Source organism: Ambystoma mexicanum, chromosome 8 (assembly GCF_040938575.1).
Source record: "Ambystoma mexicanum isolate Mex_15411 chromosome 8, UKY_AmexF1_1, whole genome shotgun sequence".
Lineage (NCBI taxonomy): Eukaryota > Metazoa > Chordata > Amphibia > Caudata > Ambystomatidae > Ambystoma > Ambystoma mexicanum.
The window spans coordinates 297,640,030-297,662,125 of record NC_090929.1 but is presented as its reverse complement, the minus strand read 5'-3'; the positions used below and the strand labels follow the sequence as shown (position 1 = coordinate 297,662,125).

The window sequence follows — 22,096 nt, the reverse complement described above, 5'->3', positions numbered from 1 at the left end:
AAAATTCTGTAGGATTGGAGGTAATAATATATAACGATACCCCTCCTAGAATATTTGGGGAAAGAATTTTGGGGGTCAGTAAAATAAAGTCACCTACCTGGCGACTTTTTCACATGCATTATCGCATGGAACCCTCATTTCTGGGTAGGTATTCTCCTGTGAACACAAAGTGTCTCATTTATACATAGACGTCCTCACCTTCCCTCAATGCCCTTTTTTGCATCCTCCATTTTCATTCATTTCGACAAATGTGTAAGTTATGTCCAATCATTGATCCCTACCTAACTAAGCACACTCACTTAGCCTTCCACTCAATATTTCAGACCGCATTAGAGCTTATATTAACAGAGATGATGAAGTCGGCCTGAAGTTAGCAACTATTGCGGCCAAGTTCACCCAAAAAGTCTCTTGATGGTGGCCTAAGGAAGAATGGCGGTTGGATTCAAATTGAGGCAAAACAACAAATATTGATTTTCCTTTTAAAGTTGAGTTGATTACTTGTGAATCTGATGTTCGTTTGAATAACTTTCAATGCAACAAGAACCTGAACTGGAATGCGGTTTCCAAACAAAGCACAATATAACACAGGGTTGCAAAAAAGCTGACAGTGTATGATTGTCAAAAGAGTTGAAGATTACAAGGAAACCCTTAAAAGCACATGAGGTTGGTGAGGCCCTGTCAAACAGTGCTCAATGAGCTAAACAGCAATTTCCTTTAAACAGGAAAAATCACTCAGAAGGTTAAGCTCCCGCTCGAACACGTGCTAAGCCTGCAGCATACAGGTCTGAATTGTGTTGGCGTATGACTTTGATTTTCACCGACTCAATTATTATTCAGTTGACTTTGAATAATGCTCACTATTACAGCTTTTAGAAGTGGTAGGAATCTGACATAAAATGCTAGGCAGAAATGTGACGTTATTATTCCCCTTCTGTCTGAAAGCCAATACAGGGCTTGCAAATGGGACATGTGGCCTTTCCATTGCACTTAGCGAGAAGTCTAGTAGTTGCTGTTATTATTACACCGGACGTCCACAAGGAGAGCCCCTGCAGACTTGTCTTTCTACCTCTGGGGCAGAAACCAAGTGCTGGGAGTTGCACTCTGCAGTTTCATGGTGTGGAGAAATGCTGGAAACAGATTAGCAGAAATGCCAGGACATGTAGGTTGCGGCCCGGCACCAAGACATCAAGCCAGCCATCCATTTGCAAGCTCCACAGGACGTGGGGCCCATACATGGCATCTGTCTGCTTTGTATGGTGCACTGTTTGGTGCACAGATGTGGGTTCACACATGGGACATGATGGTGGTTTATGTACTGACTGTTCTGCAAGCAAATAGAAGATGATCTACACATCCCTGATGTCAGTATTGGCCCTACTTTGAAAAGGAAGATGTCACAGAGGAGGGAGGCATTTTGAGAGGTACATATCTATCCGGCATCCAGGGTTTTTAACTGATTCCACCAGGGCAAGGAAAGTATCTAATGTATCAGGGCAAACGTGGTGGTGCCAAAGGAGGGGGAAGGGGCAATACACTCACAACAAAGATCTCAGTCTAAAGACTGTTGAGCTTTGCTCTGCTTTATCTAGGACCGAGATGCTCTGTGGGTAGTGAATTTCATGCCATTAGAGGAAAAGGCAATTTGAGACTATCCAGGCATAGATAAGACTGATAGCCTTCTATCATCAAAGTAAGGATTAATTAGCATGTTAAATGTCAGTCAAGGGATATCTTTGTTTATGTTTATTTATAAAGCATTGGTGACTCAGGGACATTAAAGCTTTGACAAATAGTGCAGGTGTGTCCATCCAGGAGGACAATCAGTAATCTTTTCAAGACAGCTCTACTTGCAAACGGAGGTACCATCGAAATAGATTGCTCTCTAGCCCTTCTTTGAAAATATTTAAATTATACTGGCTTCTTAATTCCAGGGGAATGTGGTTCCTGTACCACAGGTAGGCGATCTCATGGTTCCTTTGGGGGCAATACAGGTTAATTCTAGCCTTGAGATAATGCAGGGTTTGGTGTGTGCATGTATTTATTATGGTACCTGTTCTTAATCAAGATACCGTCTACATCTATCAGCCAAAGCAGTTTACCCAAGAATGGGGTAGCATGATTAAGGGGGGGCAAGTGTTTTAATGTTCCTGCTATTTGATTCTTTAACACTTGCAGTTTTATAAAGAGTTTTGATTATAGACTTTGTAAAGGGCATTTCCATAATCAGTTTTAGCATATTTAATACATCTAGCCAATTGCCCCAAATGCACATAGGAACGAAAAGGGTGGGTTATCTTTTCAATAAAAGGTCACAGTATGTGGTTGAGCGTACAGCACATCTACTTTGATAGATGTGGTTACCTATGTTAGTTCGGTTTTAGAACTGTTGAGACAGTCAGTTTTCATCTATCCAGATTATGATTTGAAAGCTTTTGTGAAATTCCTCCACTTTCTCAGGCAGAGATGGAATGAAGCCTTTGAAAAACATGACAGCAATACAGCTTACACGGCCCCTCCTGGAAATACCCTGTTATCTGTGTACCTGATTTGTAGGTCTGCTCAGAGAGGCATATATTACATGTTGCACTCCCCCACACATTGCAATCTTCAAGTCTAAATGGTTCACTGTGTTAAGTGGGGCATGGGTCAGTGTAAATGAAGAGCAGGGAAAGAAGAAACAGCCCACCCTGTTAGTGCTCTCAGGAAGGCAGGGTGGAATGGGTTAGTGCCAGTCATAGTAGGTGCAGTCCACCTGAGATTTGGTATGTCAGTATATGTATAGTAAATTAAAAGAGACAAGGCAGAGCATTGTGGCACTCCACCTGCCATTTCAATTTTAGATGTGCAGAGGCCAGGTAAGGCTGGTGTAGTAAGGAATGAAGCAACGCATTTCATGATGGTGCCGAACATCCTGACCTCTGCCTTCAGTCATCCCAGAATCATTTGGTTGTCCAGGGTGTCGAATGCTACTGATGGATCTAGCATAACCAACATTAGGTTTTGATGGTTGTCTAAGCTCCAGTGTTTCTTTTGCTGACATCCATTAGAGTTAATTAAGTGCTATGGTGCAGCTGAAAAATCAAACTTTCAAACAGATCCATCAGCAAAACACATCCTGAAAATCATCAAAAAAGAAGTGGAAAGCGAAGAAAATGGGATGTTATTTGCATGGAGGTCTCGAAACCACCTGTTGTTGGAGAAAATTGGAAGTACGAAAGAAGACTTGCTATCAAATCCCACACTGATTAGCACAAAACTTCTAGAAATGGACTGGATTGAGACCAGTGAATCAGCAGACCAGTGTAAATTACTCGCTGGCCTTGCATGGAATCCAAAAAAATTAAACGACGTGGCTCCGTATTTAACAAAATCCCCCGACCAGCGAACACGGCAAGCCTTTTTACGGATTAGACTGAACTTAGTCAACACTAATGAAATTTTAGCAGTCAGGGGGACGGCTCTATCAAATAAAGGCAGATTTTGCCCTCCTTCCATCTATGTAGAGACGAGAAGGCATCTACTTCTGGAATGTTTTGGTCTGGCGAACAAAAGACACATCTGGCTAGGCCATTTTTTTCAGGGATCTCCACGTCTGTAGTGAGGATGACTGGTGGGCTAGCCTAATGAGCGGGGAGAAAACCTGCTGGGTTATTGCTTTGGTGGGGTTCTTTGGACAGTTGGGACTGGAGAAGCAAGTTGGTTGAAAATCTACCCTTCCATCACGGTAGCTTTGAAACTGCGACAGGCTTTTTTTCCGCTTCCTACATGTTTTCTTCAGAAGAAAAGTCAACAAGGTACAGGATGATAGGGGTCACAAAATATGCAAAATTATTAACAGGACAATGGGAAATACCAGAGACAACAGCTCTAGCAGTAATCAAAATCTTCAAAGATTATTCCTAACATTTCTTCAAAATTTGGGGCCTCTCTTCCTTCCAACTTTCAAAAAGCCACACCAATGTTCACAATGCCTATGTCTCAGAAGAGACGCTAGAAGAAACACAGTGGTTCCTACCTGGGCGGGGTCCTTGTTGGCAACACTCCACAGAAGGTGTCATGGCTAATCAAGAAATATGTAAATGAGTTCCATTTTAGATGCATATGTAAAATAGGTTCATGCATATTCATTTTATAAACACTTGAAATGCAGGCTTGCATTTTACTCCCCTGGACACAAGCGGAGGTTGCCTGCAGTCAGAGAATGATGAATCCATTTACTTTTGTAGTGGTAACTATTGTATTCCATCCCTGAATTCAGAATATAATTGCAAATGAGATCTGGATATCACCAGCTCGATTTCTTCCAGAAGTCTTCAATCAAATGCAGTTCATGTGTTATGTGAAATATGTCGTTATACTGTATCAAATCACCACAGTTGCACTAGCAGAGCGCATAGGCTTGTCGGTGGAGTGGCGTACTGTGACCCTGCCAGGAGAATGCAGATAGTAGTCTGCTGGAAGACAGAAAATGAGGGAGAGGAAGATAAGAGGATGGGAAAGCGGGACATGGATGCTATCAACAAAGGGAGGCAGGGATGCAGTGGTGGAAGAATGTTTTGTGGCAGTATGTGTGTGTGTGTCACTCCTATTAGGTGGATCATGGTCCTGGAAAAGGGAAGAGGCAGATCTGTTCTAAATCTTTCTGATAATTGGGATATGTTTCTGAGGCAGATTTGGATAATTATAAATTAGTACCCAAGGTATGTTGGAAGAATGAGGGGCTCTAGAGTGAGCATATCACACATATTGTAAAGCAGCAGTGATACTAAACCTAACACGTGAAAGTTATTTTCTGATAATGCTTTAGAAAAGATTTTGCTTGGAAAATATAATTTAAAAAAATCTTTATCAGAAATATTTTCCTTTAATAAATCATAAGAAACATCAAGTGAAAAATAAGATGTGATAATGGGGTGGGTTGAAGATTTCTCCCGCTACACAAAATAAACAAGATAACATTAAAGGAACAACATCAAAGATCTCCTTCGCACAAAAAATAATTAGAAGTTCTATTTGACTTACGGTTAAGACCTCTGGCCAGTAAATTCACTACCCTGCTGCTCTTCCCCCCTATATGTCTGTTAGTATCGTTTTTTTGTCTTTCATGGTTCATGTGGGCCCTGATGCCCGTGGATTATGGTGCGTTATAAGCATTAAACATAAACATAACCTAAGAATGGGATAGAAATGAAAAGGGTGAGAAAACAAAATTATATCCAAAAGTAATTAGTCAAAGGAGATTATTGCAAAACCAATTAATTAAGAAATATATTTTTATAAAATAAATGATCACATGGTACGTTTTCTAGGGACCAACTTGCCTGGATGCTTTTTGAAAAAAAGTACAGTTTTCACTCCTGTGCATGCTTTTGGCAAAGTGTAGAAAGAAAAGGGTGGATCTATATCTCAAGTAACATTCATTAAAGATCTGATATATTGCATGGAACCATGGTGGCTTAACACATTGGGGACACTGTTAAAACATTTACATAGATTGTTGTACAGATTAGGTCTACCCTTTATTGCTTTGGTCTGGAAACACTGCCTTTTCACAAAAGTCGCCTCACCACTTGGGCTCATATTAGAAATCATTTGATATTTAACACTTTGAAGAAATGCCTTGTACTCTACGTCCCGTCTCCTTTCTAAAAGAGCCCAGCCCACTGCTCCAGCAGCCCCAGCGGCTCAGGACGATCCACGCCAGCATGCGAGGAGCATTGTTTTGATAAATTCATGATGTTAATGAACTCACAGCAGATGGCAGGTATCTTGAAGGGCATCATTAAGGAAAGTATTCCGCCCATACCACTCAAACCAACTTGCAAATGGCCAAGTCTCTCGCTATCCTACCTAAACCGGTATGGGCAGGTTTAGACGAGGACAGACAGGGGGAGAATGTTCAGGGGTTTCAGGGGCTTCTAGGAGTGCAAGACACACCTAACCGGACATGCTCCCCAGCCTTCACAGGTACAAGCAGCAAAGGACCTCAAACAAGGGGTTTTTCCAGTCCCCCTCCCAGGCACCTGCCTCAGATGGCAAAAAACCATGAGGAGTGCATTAGGGTGCACAGCTCGCCGGTGGGGGGCAGGCTTGCCCTTCATATACAGTCCTGTCAGACAAATTTGTGGATCCATGGATCATCTCAATGGTCTCTAATGGGTTTCGCCTCCCTCTCCCCTTGGTCCCCCTTCTCTCCCGACCCCTCCTTCAGATTGGGACACCTGCTCTTCTTATGGAAATCTCAACACTCATGGAAAGCTGGCCGGTGGAAACGGCCCCACCCTCTTAGAGAGGCTCAGGATTTTATTTGCAAATGTTTGCAATTCATAAGAAGAACCACGGAGGCCTGAGAGTGGGTCTCGATCTGTCCTATTTAACCTTGTACTTTCCACTCCAGAAATTTGAGATGGTTACTCCAGCACTGATTGCAGAGTCTCTGTGTGGGTGATACTGGATGTGATTCCAAAACCTCAAAAATGACTATCTTAACGTTTGGATTTGGAGGCCCCACTGTGCTTACCTCCGATTCATGGTCATGGGCCACCATTTCCAGTACAGGGTGCTACCATTTGGATTGAACTCCATCTTGCAGGTATTCACCAGGTTGATTAACGCAATAGCCGCAGACCTCATATCAGGGGGCCACCATGTTTACACGTACCTTGACGACTGGCTCATCAGGGCAGAGTCTCCAGGTGTGGTCCAGGTCGCGGCACACTGTCTTATGGACATTCTCTACGAGCTGGGGTTCTATATCAACCATCGCAAATCACAACTACAGGCCACCCAGTCCCTGATCTTCCTGGGTTTACTATGGGACACACGGGAGCAGAGGGTTTTCCTACAGCAGAGAGGATTGGAGCTCTGAAGGTGGCTATCGGCCATTTCGTCAGCCGGAGGACCACCAGAGCCTGGTGGTTCCATCGCCTGTTGGGCATCATGGCTGCATGCCTTCTGGCTATTCCGCTTACGAGGCTCAGGATGAGGAGGATTCAGCTGCACCTGGCAACCTCCTGTAACCAGGCTGCCACAGTCTCCATCACGACGGACCGCTGCTGGGATTTATTGTGTTGGAAGCAGGAGGCCAATCTATCGGTAGGCAGGACTTTTCGACAGCCAAAGCCAGCGTTGACAAACACAATGGACTCCTCCCAGGAAGATCGGGGGGCCACATTGGGCAACCACTCTGTCCATGTACTGTGGTCCAACTGGGACAAAGATAGCTACATCAACTTTCTGGAGATGAAGGCTATACAGCCCGCGCTGCGGGCATTCTTGCCGCTGATCAAGGACAGAGCAGTCTGCATTCAGACAGACAGTTCTTCCGGGATGTACTTCATCAACAAGCATGGGGCATCTGGTCTCCTCCCATGTGCAGCCTGGACATCTAGATTTGGGAGTGGGACGTGGAGCACAACATCCATTTATTGATGATCCATCTTCAGGGGAATTCCAATCTGGAAGTGAACCAGCTCTGCAAACTGGGCGTGGACAACTACGAGTGGCAGATATGTCCCCAGGTTTTGGGCGGCATCTTTCAGACGTGGAGCCACCCAAGTGTTGTGTCTTATTCGCCATAGAGCACAACAGGAGGTGCCACCAGTTTGTTTCCTGGTTGGCGAGGGACAGCAGCTCTCTGGGGGACATGCTTCACCTGCAGTGGGACAGCCTGCGGGCATATGCGTTTCCGCCGAACCCTCTGATTCAGAGTCATCTGCAAGATCAGGGAGGCGCCGGACCTTTGGCTCATTCTAGTGGTACCTTAGATTGTAAGGTCTCCTTGTGTTGGTATTAGTTAGAAGTTTCAACACTTCTAAAAATTGTATATGCATATGTGTTTATTTTTATTTATTACTTTTATTTTAACTTACACAGACATTACAGCATTACTTGACAATCTTTTTAGCGTCATCATCATATGTTTCACAATGTGCGGGTACACTTTGATGCAGTATTACAGTGACTCTGATTCCCCATCTCTTTCACATTTATCAGACAAATATTGTCTATATCTGCCCCAAATGTCTCTGGGGCGGTTGTGCATGGGTAGTAAGTCGGCATACACCTCTTCGCAATCACTGGCCAACGTCATATCTGTTTCCCAGTCATTTATTGTGGGTGGGTTTGTACATTTCCATCACATTAATATTGTTTTTTTTGTGCTAATATCAGACTGTGATTAAGCAGTTCGTGCCATGTGGGGTTCATTTTACTAACTGTGCCCAACATGCATATTCCAGGGTCCCACACTATAGGATGATCCGACATTTCATCAAGTGCAGTGCATACATTCTCCCAGTACTCCAAAAGTTGCTTGCTGTTAGGGAGAATTCTCTGTTTGGGCTGAATTTCCTAACCTAGTGAGTCCCCCAGCAGCTTTGCTGGATTTCTGGAGTTTGTTTTTTTCCATCCTGACAAGAGTGAGACTCTTTTTCTCCCACTCTTGGACATGAATGTGTGTAATTCCTGTGAATGTCAATGTGTTCTATGGGCTATGGGGTCTTTTACCTCATAGGGTCTCATATGTTTTTCTTTGTGTGTTATACCGCACCCTCCGTGCCGTAGCACTGGGGCGTCCTAGCGGACCTCCATCATGGACTCCATACCCAGGGACTGACTATTGCCCCCCTGGGCATGTAAAGTCACCGTTGTCTTTACTAGACCTAAATTTACTAACAGAACTAGTACAAACCATCCTATTGTGGACGTACTAGTAGGGGTAATTCGATTACTCCTGGGTCTGTTATTCGAGGGGGCACTGTCCCATCCCCCCTCATCGAGTTTTGGCTGGTGGCAGTCGAAACGACTTGTTATATTCGACCCCGAATATAACTTTATGGGATTCTTCCCATTGTTGGGAGGTTAATACTTTTTCTCGTTAATCTCTAACATACCACCGGTTTATTTATCTTAAATAAATCTATCGGTTGGTATTTTCTTCCAGAACTCGGTTTTTAAAATGGCGTCTGTGTTCGTCTCTGTAACTCCTAAACCAAAGGTTGAGCCCTTTGTTCCACTTTTGGCGGGCCTCTACACAGAGGCCCTCCAAAGTGGTGCCATTCTGTCTGGGTACCACAGGGTGTGTGGGAGGGGGTTTAGGCACCCTGGACTGAGTTGCCTTGCCAACTCAAGTCGCACTCTGGTGTGATTGGCCCAAGTGGTGAGCCACCCCGCTCACCACTTAGCGTGTTTTGAGTGACAGCTAGGCTGAATGAATGGGGGTTTTCTGCATAAAAGCAGGGCTTTTGAGAAAGGATCTTCAGAAGTCGCCACAGGACCTAAGAATCCGACGAGGGTAAAGCTGAGCCGACCTGCAACGATGACACCTCCGGTGGAGCCCTGCTGAATCGACTCACCACCGCCCGACGACAGAGGAGATCTCCCCGCCGGAGAGTCTCTTCCCCTGACTGGTGGGAACAACCAGTCCCCTTTGCTTTTTCTTCGTTCCAGGACGTAGTGGTCGAATTGCCCGTGCAGAGCACCCCGGCAACCGGATAGCCACTACCCCTGTACCACGACCAAAAGGTGGTGCCTTGTGACGGAGCACTCCACGGCTGGTCGATCTTCCACTTTCCTTCGACGACGAGATCATCTCTTCTCTTGGCAACATGCATCCACCACCAGGAACAACTGCCCCGCCGGAGCTGTCTCTCCACAAACAAGGTACCGTGTCCGCCTGGTTTCCCTTGTGTCGGTTAATGTGAGGTGTCTGAATCCTCGGCTCTCCGCTGGGTCGCCTCCAAGCTTTCTCATCTTTCTGTTCTGAACTGTTCCAATCTTTCAATAACAATTTGCGACAAAGACTCAAAGTGCAGTTCTGCTGTGATACTTTTTTTTTTGGGACACATCGCCTTGCCTCTCTCCGAGTGGGCCTGGCCTCTGAACTTTGTGATCTACAGTAGACCCTGCCTTAGTTGTCTTGCATTTGTTCGTAAAAGTGTTGGAACCGCGTTCATTTCATACCCTGCCTTTTCTCTCCCGTCCTAACGAATACTAGAGTGCCATCTAGGTTAAAGCATTCACCTCTGTCTGCAAATAAGTGGTGCCGTTGAACCTAGACTTGTCGAACTATTGTTAGGGGGATTGATTTTTCTTATAGTAATTGTGCTTGAAGTGTTTACCGTATTAGTGCCCGAGTGTCTTTCATAGATGTGTTTTTATAAATAAATACCTATATATCTTTATACCGAAGCCTTGTTCCGTGTTTGCTTGTTCTACTGTGTGAATTGCCCTATTTTGTATACTCCACATACTGCCTAACTCTTCTTGAGGGAAGTCTGACTGCTTAGCCACAGCTACCAAGTGAATCTGTGTGGTACAGGCTGCTACCAAGTGGGTTTACTGCCAAACACCTGTAGTCCTAAATCTTTTGCAGTGGTCCCAGAGGGAACTGCACAGGTTTCCGCCTGACACTTGCAAGACCACAACATATGGAGGATGCCAGCCCCTTCCCTCCCGCACCTGGGACATTTCCCATCTGCCGTAGGGTATAAGGTTCTGATCCTGGCAGGGGTGTACTAGGCCCTGTGCAATACCTTATAATGTATAAACCGGTAGCGTGAGTTATGAGACATTTCTTGATAGTGCACACAGTTTTGCCCATTTTTGGTCAGTGATAGTGTAACCCAGGTCAATTTCCCATTTACCCTTGTCCTCAAAAGGTGCTATCATTTTGGTGGATTGTGCAATTTTGTATAACGTAGAGATAGGTGTCTTAGTTACATTGGCAGTAAACATGTACCCTAGCTGGGGTGTATCTGTGGTTCCATAGGGAATATGTCCCACACTTCTGCCATGGCTGAGCACAGTCTTAAATATTGCAGCTTCTGCAATGGGTTCCCCCTATGATTTTATTGCTCTCCTCCCAGCTGAAGAACAGTTTATCTGCGCATAGATCTCCAAACCGGTGTATCCCCTTGTCTCTCCAGTGTGTGGCAAGGATCTTATCCTGTGTTGAGGGTAGGTAGTGAGCCTCCCATGGCGGCATGTTTGGGTGGTACAGGGTCTCCTGTCCAGGGCGGCCCGCCATTCTCGTCCTGGCAGATCATGTTACCAGTGCTGGGTCGATGGTGTTGTCATTTCTGAATCCGGCTTCTGGCGCTCTGTGTAGCAGTTTCAGTGGGCCTAATGAACAAGTTTCAATCGCCGAGTGTGGTGCCTGGGATTCCCTTCTATCCAGTATGTAGTGTAGTGAGCCTGTGCTGCGAGACGGTATAGTTCGAAATCCAGAGCAGAGAGACCACCCTGGGGCTATGTTTGGGTAAGCATATGCCAACTCACTGTGTGTTGCCCATTCCAGACAAATGTCGTACATGCTCCTTGGATCTTATTGAACAATGACCTGCCCGGCCATACGGGGACTGTGCTAAACAGATAGAATAGTTTCGGCAGTATGATCATTTTGACCAGGGCAAGCCTGCCCATAAGTGAAATGGGCAAGGACCGCCAGCACTCAAGTTTGGCACATAGCGCATCTGAAATCCATGCATAGTTTAGGGGGCGGACGGTCTGCGTAGTGCGCGCTGTTTCAACTCCTAGGTATTTCACCCATGTAGGGGCCCATAAGAGTCCATGTAGCTCTGTAGGTTTACAAATGACATCTGTAAGGGGAAAGATCTCGGATTTGGTCGAATTCGTCTTTAACCCAGAATATTCCCCAAATTCCTTGACCGATCCTAGCACCCTGCCAAGGGTAGTTTTGAGGTTTTTTAAATAAAACATTATGTCGTCTGCATATAATGTGATGATCTCTATCCTACCCGCAAGGGGAATTCCTATCTTGCTATGTCTAGCTCTATAACCAAGGCAAATAATAGTGGGGATAGCAGGCAGCCTTGTCTGGTGCCACCAGCCAACTCCAGAATCACTGATAGGGTGCCATTAACACAGATTCTGGCATACGGTTTTGTATATAGTATTCGCACCCATCTTATAAAATTCGGCCTGAACCCTTAATTATGGAGGACTATGAATAGGAAGGGCCAGTAGACGGTGTCGAAGGCCTTTTGCATGTCCAGTGCCAGAGCTACCCCTTGTGTGTCTTTAGGTATTGACGCTATGATGTAGCAGCGCCGAATATTAGTCGATGTGGGCCTACCCAGGATGAAGCTAGCCTGGTCTTCGTGGACCATGTGCGGCATTAGTCGGTTCAATCGTGTGGCCAATATGTTAGCAAATATTTTCGCGTCCATGTTTATTAGTGAGAGAGGTCTGTATGAACCACATTCCTCAGGTCGCTTCCCGGGCTTAAGCAGCAAAGTGATGATCACTTCCCGTGGTGTTTCGGGTAGTTCACCAGATTTCAACGCCTCGGTCCAAACATCAAGGAGTCGGGCACCAGGGCCGTGGTGAACTCTTTGTAAAATTCGGCGCTTAGTCCATCAGACGCAGGGGCTTTCCCGTTAGGCAGGGATTTGATGGCTTCCGTTTTCTCTACCTGCGTCAGAGGATTTTCAAGGGCATATGTTGTTTCGTGCGACAGAAGTGTTGTGGGTATCCCGGCTAGGTATCTGTCTATCTCTTCCTCCATGGCAACACTTTGGTGGGAGTATAGGCCATGCATATGTGTTTATGATGTTTTAGACAATTGTGATTTTTTTGTACTTGATGCATTTTTGTAACATATAATAAAATATTTTTTGTAACTGTGTTGTATGCCCTCGCACTACTTAATGACAAATGACCTTTTGCATTTATACTGACCTTTTGCATTTTGCATTTATACTGTTTACATTACCCTAGAAGTGGGCTTTGTCACTACACTTCTTGGGTTTTAAGGTTACCCGATTTATTAAAATAAACCTCAGTGGCCAGCCAGGCTGTGGTATTCAGAGCTGATGAGGCTGGCACCTCAGGGGCCCATTCCTCTCCTGGGAAGGCTAGCTCCCCTCCTCATGCAACAGGCAGAGCGGTGGTTCACCCAGCTCTGGAGAAGCTAGCCCTAGCAGCCTCGTTCCTGAGAAAGTAATGCGGCAGCACCAGCAGTTGTCCCAAGAGAACGTTCAGATTATACAAAAGGCAAGGAGCGACTCCACCAGGAGTCAGTTTAAGAGTAAGTGGACAAGGTTTTGCTACTGGACAAGTGACAAGGGCATAGACTCCACGGCTTTCACCCTCGACCATGTACTATCTTTCTGGGCCTGACTTGGTGAATCGGGTGTGCAGGTTGACACGTGCTGCCCCTATTTGGTGGCTATAGGGGCTTCCAGAAAGTCAGACACCATGTCATATTCCACTTCCCCACTTCCAATCCAGTGGTCAAGAGGCATCTTACAGACTTAACAAGGTTGTACCCCCCTGTCAAGGGCCCTCACCCGTTACACGGTCGCAATGTTGTGTTGAGCGCTCTTGCGCATAAACCATTCAGGCCAATGGCTTCGACTGACATCTGGCTAGTCACTATCAAGACCAACCTCCTAGTCATGCTCACTTCAGCACGCAGGGTTAGTGAGATTCAAGCCCTGGTGGATTCGGAACCATACACCACGTTACATAGAGATAATCTGGTGTCCTGCACACCCACTCTGTTTTTGCCAAAGGTGGTTTCATCCTTGCACTTGAACGACGAAATTGTGTTGCCTACATTCTTTCCCAACCCGAAATGTGAGGCAGGGAGAGTCTTGCATTGCATGGATGTGAGAAGGACTTTGAAGTTCTTTCTCTACAGATCAAAGGAAATTTGTAAGCCAGACTCATCGTTCATCACGTTTGGTGGATCAAAGTCAGGCTGCCAGGCTTACAAAGGTTCTATAGCGAGGTGGATGGTGGCGGCCATTCAGGAGGCCTACAAAGGCCAGAACAAGGAGTTCCCGGAAACTCTTCATGCCCAAGCAGTCAGACAAAGGCTACTGCAGTGGCTTTCGAGAGGCGTGTGCCTTGACAGGTTATGAGCAGGGCAGCTACATGGGCTTTCCCATCCGCCTTTTGCAAGTATTATTGTCTGTACAGCAGCGCAAATCAGACGCAGCCTTCGAGCAACAAGTGCTAACAAATCTGTTCTAGTCTATAGACATCTCTCCTTCCTAATGGCTAATCATCAGTGGTAATCGCCAATGCTGTATGGAGGAAAGGGAACGGGATGTCAGAGTAATTACAAGTTACTCACCGTAGTGACTAATGTAGTCCTAGTCCATTTTCCCCTTTCTTCCATCCTCCCCCTTATAAAAGAGGATAGTTGGGCAGTAAATTAACCTGGCCGACATGTAAATTGTGACTGAGGTGTGGTGCCGGAGGGTGGAGTCAGGAGAGCACATGCTCCTGGTAACACTCCTCCGTGCGCGGCTAAGTTGAAAGGGGACAAGCTTTTTTGTGTGAAAAGGCATTCCGTTCCAGTCTCTAGCGAGGGACGCCCATGCAGTATCCAGGAAAGGGGACTATGGACTAGGAGTATGTTAGTCACTACAGTGAGTAACTTGTAATTTCATTGTTAACATTTCAGTGGGTAGGAAGTTCTGCAATCACTACCTCACACCAAAGCTTGAAGCCATGGTAGCTCTGGCAGTCTATTTTGGATCCTCTGGCTGTCAGTGCTCTTGACATCTTTGTGACTACCAATTGGAGGTGCCTACTTAACTCACAGTCGGTGTGCAATACCCCTTTGGGTAACAGTCATCATTTGGGGTAGCAATCGCTGCCCAACTTGCATTTCATGTGGTCTTTGTAACCCCTGTCTTAGCATTAGACTGTAAATGTTTTGGCATAAATGTGACCCCGTTGACTGTTATTTTTTTGTCCTGTGTCCAATGTTGTAGAGCCCCTTTCAGACCACTTGCTGCATTGCTAGAATTCACGTTTGCTTGCTTTACTTACACAAGAAACATCAAAGATGACAAATAAAACTGCTGATTTACAGATGAAAGTACACACCTTCTCTGAACGGAAGCAGTGACAGCCAGAGAAGATATTATGACACAGAGGGAAGTAATACATTGTAATAGGTGTTAACACATTTCAAACGTGTGTTGGATATGTATACAGAAACTCTGCCTGGAGTTGTATTCAACTTTGGGACATGGAGGGAGTGATAATGACCCTTTGAGTGTCCTTAATACTTCTTCCTGACCCCTTTCCACCATACTTTGACGTTGTCATCCCTATTTCAATGGAATTCAAAACAAAAATCACACAGGCGCATATGCTTAGGCATACGCAGCCAGCACTGACCCTTGATTGTGTGTGCTCCCCACCCGAACCACTGTTTCCTCGGCCTGCACTTTTATGACACTTCCTTCACAGAGTTTGGAAAACTTTGTCTGGGATAAAGTAAGTCTTCGTTTTGCAGGCACAGTAGCAGGCTCACCCTCAGATTGTTTGATCCTCCACAAGGCTAATTCCGAGGTGCCAGTTGGGCCTTATAACACCCTTCTGGCTGAGGAGAAACAACCTTATATTGGGACGTGTCCTGACAGGAGCCTAATGCTTCCTTATACCTACCAGAAGGTCCATGGCTCATCGCTGGCTAGTATCTTTGTATGTTGTGTGCCTGGAGCTGTCACAGCTTAGGAGAGTTGCCAAGAGCCTTTAAATTTAGGAACACTGTTAGTAACAGTTCCGGTGTTTCTGTGATTATTCTGTCAGTAGAGGCCTGAACTACTGGCAGGTCAGACCTGCCGGTAGTTCACAGCCCCTACCGGCAGACACAGTGTGAGCCGTTCTGGAAACAGTGCTGGTAACTGCTGTTACTGGCACTTTTTTCCAGACTGACTCACTCCTAATGAGGGCCTATGTCTTCCATTTTTGAAGAAGCAGAGGTAACTGATCAAGACACTCTTACTTTTGGCCTAATATTTGGTGCTCAAAATGTTCCTGGGGCCTTCATTTCTGATGAGTCCAGAATGCAACAACTGGTGGACTCCTTGAAAGACACTAGTGGGCTCAATACCTCTCCCGAGGTGGACTTTGCCAGCCCAAAGTGTTTTACACATGCAGATGTTTCCTATAGGGCAGTCATGGGCAAGGTTACTGAATATCTGGGCTGGGGGAGGCCGGCCGCGGTCAATGAACAGGTTGAACTCACAGAAATTTTCAACAAGGGCTCTCCTAAAGACCCTGTTCTCCCTTTCCATTCTGCAGTGTAGAGCAGATTCATGGCAAATAGGGAAAATCCTGATACAATTCCTGCAGTTAATAAGGATTTCACCAGGAAATACAGGCCTTTAAGTATTGACCCAGAGTTCTTATCAAAACATGCGTCTCCAGAGAGTCTAGTGGTGCAGGTTTCCACTACTTCATCAAGGGCAGCTGCCTATCCTACAATCCCCCTTGATAGAGACGCTTAGAGGTTTGAAACTCTGGCAAAGAGAGTTTTCTCAGCCAGTAGTATGGCCCTAAAATCCATTAATGTCACGTGTGCATTGAACAAATTTACATACACGTTGTGGGAGGTGATGAAAGAGATGGATTTTTGAATATTGTTAAAGATGGCAAGGATGCAATGTGTCAGTCGCTCAAGTCCGGATTGGACTCAGCTGACAGAGTTAGCTGAGTGACAGTACTGTCTCACAGAGATTTTCCTGGTTGCTTAAAACTGGCTTTGCACAAGATGTCCAGGCAAGACTTCTGAACGTACCATTCAACGGCTTCCATTTGTTTGGCTCCAAGGTCAGATGAAAGCTTGGAAAAACTTCAGTCCTCGAAAGCATCTGCAGCAGCGATTCAGCAACCGCAAAAGACTTACATGACCTCTCAAGGTTGGAGAGGCCGGTCATCTTGCTATTTTTCATCAGTCATAAAAACAAAGGGTCAGAGCACACAAAGGGTCCTGAGGAGATTTCCTGATGGTGGACGAGGTGGTAAGTCCACTCAACCTGTTTGCCTTCAGCAGCTGCCACCGCTGCACCAAAACCTCTCTGACGCCTTGGTCCACGGGACCATACTGGGGGGCACGCTGTCTCAGCATCTGGAAGAATGGCGGGGCTTGGATGGTATCATTGGACCTTCATGATGCTTACTTCCATGTGACTATTCATCGCATGCACAGGAAGTACCTGAGGTTCGTCATTGGCAGTTCTCATTTTCAATTACAGGTTCTGCTATTCTGGCTCACCTCTGCCTCAAGGGTTATCGACAAGTTGCTGGTGGTAGCAGCAGAAAATCTAAGGAGTGGCGGTATTCACATCTACCCATACGTGGATGATTGGCTGGTCACGGCTTGTTCCCCCGAACAGACTCTGGAACATCTCAGCATCACCTGCCACTCCCTCCACAAACTGGGCTTCTCCCTCAATTTCAAAAAGTCCCACATGATTCTTTCTCAGAAGCTTCAATTCATTGGAGCTGTCCTGGATGCTTCCTCTGGTAAAGCCACACCACCCGAGGTGAGAGCTCAACATGTTCATCAGATGGTCATGAAGTTTCAAGGAGCCCTACATCCATCGGCCCTGCTCGGTCTCATGGCATCCTTTTTTTTTCTGGTGCCGTCTGAGAATGAGGTCTCCTCAGCAGGCTCTCAGATCCTAGTGGTCACAGTTTTATGCAGAATGACTGATATACTTCAGGATACAAAGCAAGGTCAACCAGGATCTCCTCCGGTGGGCCTGCGAGCAAAACGTGTTGAAGGGGGAACCCTTTTGGCAACCATAGTTGGAGATAACGGTAGTTACGCATGCCTCCCTCACAGGTTGGGGAGCTCATGCCAACGATTTGGCAAACAGTGGTCACTGGTCTCCATCGGAGCCCAAACTACACATCAACCTTTTGGAGCTGAGGGAAATCAGATTAGCGCTGATGGTCTTTTTGCCTTCTGTAGGGGGAAAGAATGTCCTGATAATGACAGACATCATGGTGGCCATGCATTACCTCATGTAGAGAGGATGTGTAGGGTCACTACCACTGTGCGTGGAGGCAATGCAGCTTTGGTTTTGGGTACTGCAAGAAGGAGTCTCTCTTTCAGCCATTCACCTTGCCAGGGTGTGAAAAACACGGTGACAGACGATCTGAGCAGGCAGAGCACAGTCTTCCATGAGTGGGAGCTAGTTCAGGAAGTCATTTAAGAGATCTTTGCCCTTTGGGGAACCCCTCAAGTGGATATGTTTGCATCCAGTGTCACCAGGAAGTGCAACCTGTTCTGCTCCAGGTATTTTCCTCAGAGAACAGCTCTGGGAGACGCGTTCGTAGTGGACTGGGAATTTCCACTTCTGTACGCGTTCCCTCCAGTCCCTGTCATTCCTCATGTCATTAGGAGGTTGAGGAATTTCCGGAAGCCCAGGATCCTCATTGCCTTGGATTGGGCAAGGAGAATGTGGTACCCGGATCTTCTGAACATGTCCACCAATTTGTCTACCCCAAAGAGAGGATCTGCTCTCGGAAGAGGGAGGTTGTATTCTCCACCCAGAAATCAGGACCCTGAACTTTCATGCCTAGTTAGTGAGAGGTTAAGATGCAAGGATGCTGACCTTTTCCGGAAGACGTAGTGGAGGTGTTGCTTTTGGCTAGAAGATTGCCGACAAAGTCTCTGTACCGCTGCAAATGGAACAAGTTTTGTAGCTGGTGCAGAGCTAAGAATATTGATCCCTTCTCTTGTGACATACCAGTGGTGCTGTCCTTTATGCTTCATTCAGCTCATCGCGACTTGCGAAAAGGATATTTGACAGTGTTGTCTATCTTTAAGCACTCACCTGAGCAGGAATCGTATTTGAAAGTCCCTATCGTGATCCAGTTTCTAAAGGGGTTAACTAACGTTTCCCCCCCGTCCTTTCAGGTATCGGTCTGGGATCAGAAACCTGGTCCTAAAGTTTCTTATAGGAGTTCCATTTGAGCCTTTCCTTTAAGGAACCTTTAAGGATGTTGATGCTTAAAATGGTCTCTTTAATGGCTATTACATTGGGCCTCATTACACGGACGGCTATTAGCACCTTGGTCCATGCCGGTAAAATATCGGCACCGCCTTGGTGGAAAGGGGAATTACCACCCTATTCCAAGGTTGGTGGGGCGGTAATTCCCCCTTCACCCCATTGCCCTTCCCCATTCCCATTTTTGCCCCATAGGGCTCCGTGGTACCTTTGCAGGTTAGTTTTTAACGCCTGCAAAAAGCAGGCATTAAATTCTCCAACCCGCAAAGGGACCTCGTAGTAAGGCGGTAAGGGTTTACCGGTACCGGTAAAATACCGGTACCGGTAAACCCTTACCGCCTACCGTGTAATGAGGCCCATTGGCTCGTAGAGTCACTAGGCCTCATTATAAGGTTCGCGGTACGGGTGAACGGGCTCCGCTAATGGAGGCGGATCCGTTATACCCGTCCCGCGAAATTACGAGGTCCCCTCGCGGGACCCGGTAAGGACGCCTGGTGAAGAGGGAGCAAACAACGGACCGCTCGTAATCAGCTTGTTGCTAGCTCCCTCTCCCATTCCCATTGAGCCCTATGGGGGCTCAGATGGGAATGGGGAAGGCCCGGGTTCCCAGAGGGAGGAATTACCGGGCCCTCCGTACTCGGAATGGCCCGGTAATTCCCCATTCTGGGAATCCGGTTTGGCGGCAGCCATGGAGCTAGCAGCTCCATGGCTACCACCAAACTTGTAATGAGGCCCACTGAGTTGCAAGCCTTATCTTGTAATCCTCTGTTTAGCACCGTTTACAAGAGAAAGGTTGTGTTGAGGGTCTGCCATTCTTTTTTACCGAAGGAGGTCTCTGAATTTCAATTGGCGCAGAAGATTGTGCTGCTTACTTTTTATCCACCTCCTCATCCTTCCAAGGAGGAGGAGAGCCTTAATCGCCTAGAATCAAAAAGGTCTTTGAGCTTCTACATCAATAGACTAGCAAAACCCAGACAGGACAATCAGCTTTTTGTGGGATATGTTGGTTACAAGCTGTGTCAAGCTGTAACCAAGCAGACTTTATCCCATTGGATTATTTTATGCATTTCTGAATGCCACAATTTGGCAGGCAAAGATGTCCCTAACGGCTTGCAAGCTCATACTTCCAGTGGTGTGGCTACTTCTTTCGGCTTTACATTTTCAATGGGGGTTACCAGTGCAGGATTTCTGTGCTGCTGGTCTTCTCTTCATACCTTCACCAAGCATTATTGGATTTTGGATTCTGCATCGGGTCAGGAGGCGTAGTATGGAAAAGCTGTTTTTCACATCATTAATGAAAAATAAATTATCTGTTCCCACCTACAACACACAGCTATGGGAGTCTATCAAAGATGAGGAATACGTGGGAGGACACAATCCATTTGTAGAACAAGTATCCTATTGCTGGTATCTTATTGCTGGCAATGTTCTTTCGACTGGATGTTTTTACCACATATGCCTCATCCCCCTCCCAACCTGCCCCTCTACCTTCAGGCGAGTTTCCGTGTTTTACACTTTCCTCTCCTCCAACGTAAGGTCATCAGAGACTTCTGTGCATACGAGAGGTTAAAAACAAAGTACTGAATTAAAGGGCGCTGTGCATGCTACATATACCAACGTCGACTTCATACTCGAGAGCAGACGGAGGCCGCTGAGGGACACGAGATCTATGATATGATATATGATATGGCATTTATAACGCGCCTATACACAAGTGCTTCAATGCGCGACGTGATGACGCACAGTGGCCTCTGCTGTGAAAATAATTTCTGAAGCAGCTGACACTGGATGGAATAGATCAAAGATGAGGAATAGGTGGAAAGAACATCCAGTCGAAAGAACATTACATGGGGAAGTAATTTTCGAGCCAACTGATGGACTGTGTGAAAAAAAGATTTTCGAGCTAACTGATGGACTGTGTGAAAAAAAAAAGAAGCCTTAGGAGGAAAAGAAACCTCGACCCCATCAATTAACAAAGAGAAAGAGGGACAAATCAGATCGGAAGAACTCAGTTCCAAAAGCAGAACAGAGCAAAGAGTAAAGGATGACAATTCCCAAAGTGGGGATAAGAAAAAAAGAACTACACCACCCACATCCCCAGCAACTAAGGGAATAAAAGATTGGCGGATCAGTCCACGAAAAGAGCGCCTAGCCAAAGACGATCCTGAAAAGAGAAGAAAAGGTCGAAAAGAGATCAGAATATTTAAACTTGAACAATTGGCATCAGAAAAAAACTTTGTCATCCTAAACAGACCGACTGTCCTACAAATTACAAAGAAAGTAAAAATCTTGAAAAATATCTCAACGAAAGATCTGGTGCTGGTGGAACCCTATCATAGGGAGAAGAGGGCGAAAGCGTTTCTCCATCTGAAAGAAGCGGCCATTAAAGATATTAATGACTCGGTATATCAAGAACTGGATCAAAATGGGTCCCCGCCTGACGGAACTAAAGAACAGGAAGGGCACTCAAGACCTGGATGAGGGAAAGGTGGAGAGGCATAAAATACATTACCATTTTAGATCAAGAACGGAAGAACTATACCGAGATAATCGATACACCAACCCACAACAGAGACAAGAACACCACAGACAAGAGTACCAAGAGAAGAGTGAAAAGCGTGGAACTGAAGTAGGGGGGAGGGATGATTCAAAGTTACCACTATATCACAGCACAAAAAACAAGCAGGAGCAGACGTGGTATTCTTCGAGAAGATACAGAGAAGATCAGAGACAAAGGGGCCCACCTGGCAAATCCGATCAAGAGCAACAACATCACAGGAGGATGGTCTGGGGTAGTCCCAAAGAAAAAAGGGATAACATCAAGAAACAACCAATGGGACCATGGAAATGGCTAACGACGACCTGGAAGAAAAACCAGGCTAAATAGCAACGACGGGGGGCGGTTTGCACCGATGACAACTGCAAGGAGAGAATAAGTGAACACCCCTGCAAGGAAACTATCTCTCTCGGATCCTGGAATACGAGAGGCCATATGCATCTCACGACACCAGGAGACGTTGACCTAAGCCAGTTTGACATCTAGGAAACCTGGCTGATCAAACAACCAGCCCTAGATGGGTTATCCTTGGTGATCGCACCGGCAGTAAAAGGCCCGATGGGAAGACCATCATCTGGTCTGCTCATAGCAATAAAATCAGGCTCAGGCCTAACGGAACCAACGCTGTGGAAACAGTCATATGAAACACTCGTAATCCTAACCACACAGGAGGAAAAAAATCCAAGGTCTGTAAATACTTTGCAAAAAATGGTGGCTATTGTTAATTGTTATTGGAATCCACAGCGCACAT

General features: G+C 46.0%; 1 protein-coding gene across 5 annotated transcripts in view; it reads left to right on the top strand.

The window, feature by feature from the left end:
• The window catches only part of CACNA1B (calcium voltage-gated channel subunit alpha1 B), a 2,298,664-nt gene that overhangs the window by 787,327 nt on the left and 1,489,241 nt on the right, over positions 1-22,096 (top strand). The window lies entirely within an intron of this gene.